The sequence below is a fragment of the Hemicordylus capensis genome, chromosome 3 (genome assembly GCF_027244095.1).
Source record: "Hemicordylus capensis ecotype Gifberg chromosome 3, rHemCap1.1.pri, whole genome shotgun sequence".
Taxonomy (NCBI): Eukaryota; Metazoa; Chordata; class Lepidosauria; order Squamata; family Cordylidae; genus Hemicordylus; species Hemicordylus capensis.
The window spans coordinates 146,908,848-146,920,079 of record NC_069659.1 but is presented as its reverse complement, the minus strand read 5'-3'; positions in this window follow the sequence as shown (position 1 = coordinate 146,920,079).

The following is an 11,232-nucleotide window of genomic DNA, read 5'->3' as shown; positions in this document are numbered from 1 at the left end:
CAGCTGAGTTTTCATTAAACAAAACAATAAGTGCTGTACATATCCACTGTGTAGGGAGTGCCCTGCCCTGCATGACCTGTTTCTTCATGAACTGTTATCTTTATTTGCCCATACCTGTTGTCGTCCTTCTGCTTCAACACTCTTTACAAAATGAACAAGAACAGATTAAGTAATCTGGTGATAGAAAAAAGACAGATTTTCATATGTGCAATACAGATAATTGTCATGTGTTTCCATATTCCAGAGAAGGTCAGGTGTATTCTCCTGAATATTGTTTAAGCACTTTAACTATTTTTTCTTTAATGTAACTTTCACTTAACACCACAATCTTATTGTCTGAAAAGCAGTATAGGATTCCATACAGGATGCTCTGCTTGCTCAGCAAATTGACACTACTACAAACAATGTACAGGACAAGCCCCATAGAATATAAAAAGGGGGTTGTGGAGGTGGACAGCTGGGGCGGGGGGGGGGACAGATTAGCTCTAGCCTACATGTCCAGCAACAGTGTTCAGTATAGTTTCAACTTAGAATTCTCCCTGATATACTAGTTTTCTGCATGTAGAGTGTTAAAATGAAGAAATATGTAAACTTGATCCGGCATCTCCAAAAAGTACTATACTACATGCTAAATGTGTATGATAAATAGGATACTGAGCCACCTAATAGCACAGCGGGGAAATTGATTGACTACCAAGCCAGAGGTTACCGGTTTGAATCCCCGTTGGTATGTTTCCCAAACTATGGGAAACACCTATATCGGGCAGCAGTGATATAGGAAGATGCTGAAAGGCATCTTCTCTGTGCTGGGACCGAGGGCACCTCTGGGTTATCCTTCCCGTAAGCTCCAAGGCAGGACAGTTGATTAGATAGAAATAGAAAGCTACGCCTACTTGAAGCTGAGGGGGATAACCCCGCCCAGTTCTTTTCTGTCCTTGAAAGCTCCAGGCAGCGATTTTTTCCTTCTCTCATATCTTTGCTAATTCTGATTGTTTCCTTACTGATTGCTCCTTTCTGATTCCCTTCTCTTCTTACCTTGAATATGTTACAACTTTAAAAAACAAAAACCTAATTTCGTCTTTCTTCTGCTGGTCCCTCTGTTTCCCTTACTCACCTCCCTCGCTGCATGTGGTGATCAGGGCGATTAACACGCTACAGCGTTTGCCTTCTGAAGGGAGAGGCCCCCACGCTGACTTTCCAGGAGGGCCACATTCAGTGAAAGCACAGTTGTCATGGGCCGTTCGTGTGCCATGGGCCGTTCGTGTGCCATGGGCCGTTCGTGTGCCTGACTTTACTGCGTTTTCCCCAGTCGGCCACGGCCGCTTCCGGGCCATTCATGCGCCTGACTTCCTGCATATTTCCCAGTCGGCCACAGCCGTCTCCGGGCCGTTCGTGCGCCTGACCCTGGATGTGGAGAGTTCCTCAGCACCAGATACGGCCACCTGCAGGCTGCTCGTACTGGCTGCGTCTCCGCCCCCTTCACAAGCACTGGCAATCAGGCCGCCTGCTGAGACCGCGCCTCACTCGCTCCTCATGGGCCCAGCACCAACTTTACGAACAAACTGTGGAAAACTGTGTGTCCCCTGGGCAGTGGCTTTTCCTAGGTAAAAGGCGCCCAGTAGCTAATCCACCACCCTCCTCGGCTGCGATCAGGGCACTGAGTGTTTTTAAAGGAGCAGCTACACCTAAGATGGTGGCAGGAGTCCTTATAAAATGGCTCAGGGTATCTCAGCGAATTTGGCGGGAAATGGAGAGAACAGGCCAGAATCCTCCCAATCTACCAGTTCTAATTTACAAGCAGCAGAGGGCACTGCAGGGACTGAGAATCAACCATCTCCCTCTGTCCCACAATCTAATTGCCCAGGTCTGTTCCCCCTGAGTAGCAGGCATAGTCTAAAAATGCCATAATTGACACTATTTACCAGATAAGACCTGCTAAGAAACAAAGTGGATCCAGAAAGCGCAAGAGGTGGGCAACTTCTTCAGAAAGTTCGGCTCCACCTAGCTCTCTGTGTCCCTCTCCCTGCAAGTTGAAGGCCAAAACCAGACATCTTAAAAAACATAAAAAGTCCAAGGATAAGGCTTCTGCCACCAAGGACCACCATTCTTCTGAAAATTCCAAGCACCTGGGGGGATCCAGACCCCCTTCACCTGAGGCTCTTAGTTCAAAACAAACTAACCTTAGGGACAGTGCCCATTGGCATTGGTGACACTGGCTTCGGGGATGATGTGGGCAATTTGGAGGCAGACATTCAGGATCCAGACTCCCTACCTAAGGAGGAGGGCTAGTGGTCTGGGGGTGAGGGTGTGGAACCTTGTAATATTTCCCAACGCCTATTTATTGCAGATGATTTTTCTCCCCTGATGTCAAGGGTCCTCAAGGCTATTGGCCTGCAAGCTAATTAAGGACCTGACCTTATTCAGTCTGGAAAGGGAGATTTAGTATTTCCTAGGGTGGTGCCAAGAGAAATGCTTCTACCTTTACCGGAATTGTTTTCTGAAGTTATAAAGCAGGTGTGGGCATCACCGGCGGCTAGTAGAAAAACCCTTTTGGCTGCCAATTAATTTCTATTCTTACCAAAAAAGGAACATGTGGATCTCTTAAAGACCCCCAATACCGATGGTCCGATAGCCCGGTTGGGCAGTGGCTCCTTAGTGCCAAAGGATGGCGAGGTCACACTCAAAGATCACGCTGACAAAAAGGCAGAACTATCGTTTTGCAAGGTCCATGATGATACATCCTTGACCACACGGGCTGCAGCTGCAGCGTCGATGGCAGCCAGGTCTTCTCTGCTGTGGGTGGATGACCTTTTGAATGACACACCCACGGATTCAACAAAGCTGAGGCTGCAACTGCTTAAAATCCAAAAGGCTCAGGCCTTCATGGCCAACGCCACTTCAGATTCAATCAGGTTTGTCTCACGGGCATCTGCTGCTGCGGTTGTAGGGCGCCGACACTTCTGGCTTAAACATTGGCAGGTCAATGCCACTTCTAAAAATAATCTGACCACTGTGGCATACGACGGAGTGCAAAGCAGTTATTTTGAGAGAATGCACTTAAGGATGTGCTAGTAGAATCCAAAGACACACAAAAGGCGGGGGGGGGGGGCATGCCAACAGCCCCAGGATAATCAGAAAAGCCATTTTTCAAAAGACTCTATTGACAAACTCAGTCCTCCTTTCAGCCCTTTCATGAATTCCGGTTCTTTAGGGGCCGGGGTCAAGACTTTAGAACCCAGAGGTTCAACTGGAACAGACAGGGCGGTTCCTATAGGAACACTGGTTCCAATAAGCAGCCCTTCTTCCAACATAGGCAGGCCAAAGGCCAACAGTGACTTGCCACCCCAAAATTGGGCAGTCTGACAGAGCACTTCCATGCCTGGGAAGCATCCGTTCCAGACAATTGGACTTTAAAGGTGATACGGGACAGGTACAAAATAGATCAAGTAGCTCCCCCTCCTCACAGGTTCCTCGAAATCCCACATCTGCGCTCTATTATTAGGCACTCTAAGCTTCTTTGAGCGATTCATCATCTACAGGAAATCGGTGCAGTAGAACATGTTCCACCCCTGCAGTGGGGGGAGGGCGTCTATTCTATTTTGTTCACCATCCCCAAAAAGAACGGAACAAAAAGAGCTGTTTTGGATTTAAAATTCCTAAACAGGTGGGTGAAAAGGGAACAGTTCAGAATGGAAACTTTAAGATTGGTTGCAGAGGCCCTTCATCATCAAGACATCATAACATCCATAGATTTGAAGGAGGCTTATCTGCATGTTCCCATCCACAGTCACAGTCGGTCCTTGCTCAGGTTCCACTATGCGGGTCGGCACTGGCAATATATGGCACTTCTGTTCAGCCTATTGTCGGCTCCACGAGTCTTTACCAAGGTGTTGTCTCCACTGGTGGCACATCTCTGGCTTCAGGGGATCCGGATCCTGGTGTACTAGGATGGTCTACTTCTCCTACCCAAATCAGTACAGACAGCACATCGAGATTTAAACACCACTCTGCACCCTCCGGAATCACGGCTTCTGCATAAACCTATCAAAGAGTCAGGTATCACCGACCTGCCGTCTGCAACACCTGAGTGTCCTTATAAACACGCAAATTGACCGTCTTGTTCTTCCACATGATTGATTATTACTGCTCACCTCAGAAATCAGGCAGGCTCTCCAGAGACCTATGGTGTTACTATCCACCTTGGCGAGGCTCCTAGGGCTCATGGTCATGACCTTCAAAGCAGTCCCATGGGCGAGGTTTCACTCCTGTGCACTCCAATGGTTCCTCCTGCCTTATCAGTGAGCCATAGCTGTGAAACGGATCGTACAGCTACACCCCCCAGATTCTGCGCCCAGCCCTCAGGTGGTGGCTGCTTCCGCAAAACCTTCTATGGGGGAAACAATTTCTGGACCCAACAAGGGTGATTCTAACCACAGATGCGAGCAACGGGCTGGGGAGCTCACTGTCTCAATCTAACTTCACAAGGGACATGGTCTGTACAAGAAAGGAGCCACAGCATCAATTGGAAAGAGCTGCAGGCAATTTGTCTGGCTCTATTGGCATTTCAACTCCACCTCCGGGGCGCTCATATCTTAGTGCGAACAGACAATACCACTGCAAAGGCCACATAAATCGGCAAGGCGGCATGCGTTCCAAGTCGCTACATCAGGAGGCCTCCTGTCTGATCACCTGGGCGGAGGGCCACCTGGGCTCTCTGACAGCACATCACATAAAGGGAGAAGACAACCTCATGGCCGATTAGCTGAGCCAAGAGGACCTGTTACTGGGGGAATGGACACTCTCAACGCATGTGTTCACCAGGATCACAGCACGCATGGGAATACCGGTCATGGATCTGTTTGCAATGACAAAGAATACCAAAACTCCACGGTTCATGTCCTGTTTTCCCTGCCAGGAAGCGGAAACAGTGGGAGCCCTATCCAGTCCTGGCCACGGGGATTGCTGTATGTGTTCCCACCAATGCCTCTTCTGGCCAGAGTGTTGCGGAGCATCAGCATGATGCAGACAACAGTCATTCTGGTGGCACCCTTCTGGCCAAGATGTCCATCGTTCCCATAACTTCTTCATCTGGCAAAGATCTTCTTACTCAGCATCCAGTGCGGCACCACAATCCAGCCTGGTTTTGACTAGCTGCCTGGAAACTGAGCGAGGTCAGCAGGGATGTACCAAACAGGTACTTCAAACAATGCTAGCATCCTGCCGATCCTCAACGAACAGGATATATCAATACACCTGGTGCTGGTTAACCAGACATTCTTCTTGTGCTGGTTAACCAGACATTCAGTACCTAAGACCGATGTCTCCTTGAACCATCTCCTCCAATTCCTACAGGAAGGGATGGACAAGGGCCTACGTCCAAACACTTTGAAAAGACAAGCAGCTTTGCTACCAGGGCTCATTTCCAGCATTTCGGGCATGGCGTGCCAAAACCATCCACACCTCCTACGTTTTCTTCAAAGGGCAACCATGTTATCTCCCCTGACCGTTCATAGGTTTCCATCATGGGACCTACATAGTGTACTATAAAAGCATTGCAATCTTCTCCGTTTGAACCACTGGCAGACATATCTTTAAAGTTATTGTCATTCAAACTGGCTTTCCTGGTGGAATAAACTTCGCTAGACGTGTCTCAGAATTAATTGCACTCTCCATTTCTAAATCTCTCTGCATCTTCTAGGAAGACTCGGTTTGACCCAAAGTGGCTACACCATTTCATCAATCACAAGACATTTTTCTGCCTTCCTTTTGTCCTTATCCAGTTCATCCTAAGGAAAAACAATTGCATAAATTGGACGTTTGCCGCTGTCTCAAAAAATATATTAAACCGACGATGGATTTTAGGACCACAAATATCTTATTTGTATCTTTTCATCCTAGTACTATGGGGTTGGCTGTGTCAGCTCCGACCATCGCATGTTGGATTAGAGCTTGTATAATGTTGGCTTATGAGGTCCAACATCTGCAGCCGCCTACACAAGTTCTTGCTCATTCCACCCAAGCAGCGGTCACCTCAGCAGCATTCTCTACAAATGCTCCTGTCCACGAGATTTGTAGGGCAGCTAACTGGAAATCGCCTTCCGCTTTTATTAGACATTATAAAATTGACCTACATGCATCTTCTCAAGCGGCCTTTGGAAGGCATGTTTTGCAGAGGGTGCTTCCCCAAGAATAGGCATGGGTCTTCGCTATGGTATGTCCCAGAGGTATCCTTGGTCCCAGCAACAGAGAACGGAATGTTGGTTTCACATACTGTGAAGGCTTCTTCTTGTTGCTGGGACCGAGGACACCTCGACCCACCCTCTTGAGGTCTTTGCCTGTTCCTTGTTGACCATCTTAGTTCTTGGTATTAATGTTTTCATGGGAATTAAGCCCAGCTCTGTATTTTATCTTACTCTGTATAATTCTGCCTTGTTATGATCTGTTACGCTTCTGTATGGTATGTTGAAGTTAATGTTACATTTACATTTGTGCCTTTCGCACCTCGGACCAAAAGAACTGGGTGGGGTTATCCCCCTCAGCTTCAAGTAGGCATAGCTTTCTATTTCTATCCAATCAACTGTCCTGCCTTGGAGCTTACGGGAAGGATAACCCAGAGGTGTCCTCGGTCTCAGCAACAAGAAGAAGTCTTCACAGTAAGTGAAACCAACACTCCAATCTCATACTACACGGGAGGAGGCAATGGTAAACCCCTCCTTTATTCTACCAAAGACAACCAGAGGGCTTTGTGGTCACCTGTAGTTGACACTGACTCGATGGCACACTTTACCTTTTACTTTAAATAAGATACCAGCTAACAAGGAACATACTATCCCAGGATCGAACAAATGTCTTTATACATGCAATTCTGCATGGAAAAAGCATAGTTAGCTCTGCTTCAAAACAAGCCTATAATTTTTTAAAGCCTATTGTCATGGTTCTGTAAAATAACTTAAAAATAATTTATTTTTAAAGAAAGATTTGTTGGGTAATCAGCAGAAGCCCAGTGCAGCTTGTTTTCCATCCATATGAAAGAGGCTCTCTTTGATCTAGAAGTTGGGGTAAGAAGCGAAGTGGCCATATTTGCAGATGACACTAAACTATTTAGGGTAGTGAAATCCAAAACAGATCATGAGGAGCTCTAAAAATATTCCTCCAAACTGGGGGAGTGGGAGACAAAATGGCAAATGCAGTTCAATGTTAGCAAGTGTAAAGCGGTGCATATTGGGGCAAAAAAACCCAACTTCACATATATATTGATGGGGTCTGAGCTGTCAGTGACTGGCCAGGAGAGAAATTTTGGGGTTGTGGTGGACAGCTCATTGAAAGTGTAGACTCAGTGCACAGCAGCTGTGAAAAAAGGCAAATTCCATGCTAGGGATCATTAGGAGGGGATTTAAAATAAAAAAACTAATTTTATAATGCTTTTATAGAAATCTATAGTGCAGCCACATTTGAAGTACTGCATACCGTTCTTGTCACTATTGTAGAACTAGAAAAGGGGCAGATGGGGGCAGGCAAGATGATCAGGGGCCTGGAGCACCTTCCTTATGAGTCAAGGCTACAGCTTCTGGGGTTTTTTAGTTTGGAAAAAAGGTGACTACAGGGATACATGATAGAGGTGTATAAAATTATGCATGAAGTAGATACAGTGGACAGAGAAAAATGTTGCTGACTCTCCAACACTAGAACCAGGGGTTATCCCATGAAACTGATGGCCAAGAAATTTAGGATTGACAAAAGGAAGTACTTTTTCCACCCAGCACATGGTATATGGTATTCTCTGCCAGGGATGTGGCCACTAGCTTGGGTGGCTTTAAAAGAGGCTTGGACAAATTCACGGAGGACAGGTCTATCAATGGCTACTGGTTTGGTGGCTACAGACCATCTGCAGCCTCAGAGGCAAGATGCCTCTCAATACCAGTTGCAGGGGAGCAACAGCAGGAGAAAGAGCATGCCCTCACATCTTGCCTGTGGGTTTCTCAGGGGCATCTGGTGGGCCACTGTGAAACAGGATGCTGGACTATATAGGCCTTGGGCCTGTTCCAATAGGGCTTGTTCTTATGAACAGCTGTTTCTGACAAAAGAGAATACCGAATTAAAACAAGCTTATTATAATCCCTGTTAACTAGTTTACTTGAGAAGAGCTGGCACAGTTTAATCACGCTACAGCCAATTATGTTAACAGTTACTTATTTTAAAAGGGTTCCACCTATTTTTGTTATAGCCTTACTTATTAGGCATTGAAATCGGTTTCATTCCACACATCCTTTCCCCCCCTTCACAGATTATTTTAGCTGGGTGGCACATAATGGTTCTACTCCAGCAACAGCAATCCATGTAGATTTGCTACGGCCTAAAATGAAAAGCCTGCTGCAGAAAGAGGACAACACAATACCTGCTCACATCTAGCTGCCTTTGATTCATATTTTCTGGCCTGGTTCACACAATTACAGCAATGTCCAGTGCCCATTAAATTTGAGATTCTCCCTCAGAAGAGGATTGTATCCGATGACAGAATGGGTTGTCATGACCTACTGCTCCACAGACAGGGCCAATCAGAGAACTTTGTGGCTCCCCAGGAGGGAGGGACCAACCCCTCAGACCTCAGTTCTTTGTCCTGTCTTGCTCCAAGCAGGTGCTAGTTTTTGTTGCTCCTTTTAGCTGTTTGGCCTTGCTATTTCTATACTTACCTGTCTTCCTTAGTGCCAGTGAAAGGGGCTATCAGGGAGGCAGAGCACTGTTTTTCCTCAGCCGCTGCTTTGATTTGCCTGAATATGGTGTTAAGAGCTCACTCGCGGTGAGAGAGAGGTATCTCCCTCTCTCTCTGAGGATTCTATGGCGCACTCTGTGTGCCAGGCCAAGTGGGCGGCGGCGACCTCTCCCACCTCCGTTGCTCGCCCCTCCCCTGATTCCTGGAGGGAGAAAAAGAAGGACAAAGGGGACAAGAAGAAAAGCAAAAAGAATTCCGCAGCTGATTCACAGATCACCCCTGCAGAGGGAACTGGGTGGGCTTCATCTCCTTGTACGGAGACTGTTTCCACCGCGACAGTGGCTGCCGCTCCAACCCCACCACAGCTGGTACCCGCCGAAGGGGCGCCCAATCTCCCCGCTCCGCCTCATTGCTCTGCCACGGCTTCTGCCGTTTCCGGGCAGGCCATGGCACTGGAGAACCTGCCGCAAGCCTCCGCGTCCAGGTCCTCGGGCTCAGATGTGTTGGTGGCTGCTCCGCCCACCCAGTGTCCCAGCACCTCCTCTGCCCACCAGAACAGTGCCGGTGCCAATTTGGGCAAGGAGGAGAGTCCAGCTGCCTTTGCTGCTCTCCTTTGTTGGGTGGTGGCTGAGAAACTCGGCAGGTTTGCCTGGCTGGTCATGGCAGTTCCTCCTTCCCTCCCCGTTTCCATTCCTGCCCAAACTTTCCCTGCTCAGGCCCAGACGGGCGCCTTTTTGAGTGCTGGGGGAGCTGTTTCGGGTGCGGCCACCATGTTGGGAGCCAGGGGAGGAGTTTCGGGTCCCTTGGGGCCTGTTCCCACGCCGGCCTCTGTGCCTGAGCACGATCTGCCTCCACTGTCTCCTTGTACCTCCCCCGTTAGGGTGCATCAGAGGGTGCCCCTTGTAGTGGTTCAAGGCAGCCATGTAGGTCCTTCTGAGGACTCTGACTCAGGAAGGGAGGAGGGAGAGTTGTCGGGGGACAAAGAGGATTCAGTGTCTTCTTCATCTTCCCCCTACTATCTCTTCACTCCTGCAGACTATCCAGTACTATTGCATAAGGTCCGCAAAAGCCTTCGATTGGAAGGGGTGGTTCCACCACCTCCTGAGGACCTGGTGGGGATCCTGAGGTCCTTCTTTCTTTCAGGCGCCACGAGGTGACCATCCCTTGCCCTCAACTGTTTCTGGATATTATCCAGTCTGAATGGGACTGGGCTATTGAGTGTAAGGGTCCGCCTCCTGCTATCTGACGTTTTTACAACTCTAATAAAGCTGTCATGGACAAATTAATGTTGCCACTTGGTGATGCTGAGGTGGCCACCTTGATCATGGGGGCTGTCCTCCCCAGGGATGGGAATAAGGTTCTCAAAAATCTAGACAATCAAAAGTGTGATGCCACCTTGCGCAGATCGCATGAGGTGTCTGCCTTGTCCCTGAGGGCTTCCATGGCGAATTCCATGTTTGCTAGGGCAGCTATTTTGTGGGTGAAGGAGTTGGCCCCATTGGTTCCCCCTGACTTGACTGCCCTAAGGCAGGGTCTTAATAAGTTGGGTAAGGCATCAGCCTTTATGGCAGATTCCTCCCTGGATGCGGTCCAACTTTCGGCCTGGGCATTGGCATCAGACATTACTGTTAGATGCCTTCTGTGGTTAAAAAACTGGAAGGTGGACCAAAGGTCCAGGAGCAATTTAGCTAACTCAGTCTTCCGGGGAGATAAGCTTTTTTGGGAGGTTTTGGAACTGGTTCTGATTGAAACCAAGGAAAAGAAGAGGGCAATGCCCTAAGCTGTTTCCCGTCAGGAACCCAAAAGTTTCCCTTCAGCGTCATTTTCCAAAGGATATAAACTCTCATTTCTTTACAGGCAGAATAGACAGGAGCGAGAGCTGTGGTCGAGGGCCCAACCCTCCTTTCGTAACAACTCCTTTCGTTGCCCTCAGCATGCCAGTCAGCAATCCAAGCCCAGCTTCAAGAAAGGTTCCAACCAATGACTACCCCATGCTGTCGCTTCCTTTCCAGGTAGGGGGCATGTTGCGGGCATTTGCACTGACCTAGTCACAAACATGCACGGATGTTTGGATTATCAGGACAGTGACCCAGGGCTACACTCTGGAGTTCGACCATTGCCCTCCTATTTCCCCACCCTTTGGTCTCTCAACTGCACCGAGTGTTTACCAAACTCATGGTGGCACTCGTGGCACTTGAGGACCAAGGGGGGTCATCTTTATCCTTATGTAGACGACCTGTTGATATGGTAGTCATCCTTTCAGAGGGCCCAGGAGGATGTACAAGTGACCCTGGCGGTCCTGGTGTCCCACGGTTTCATGGTGAACTTCAAGAAGAGCTCCCTAGTTCCCCAGACCAGGGTGGTTCATCTCGGAGCTGTTAACATAGTCAAAGGGACTGTGTGTCTCCCACCCAAACGCAGGGTCAAGCTGGCATCTAGGTGCCGCTCTCTAGTCCTGCGTCTCAGGTCCGATTTCCTATCCCTGAGTCAGCTGCAGGGGCTTATGGTATCCACCATAGGGA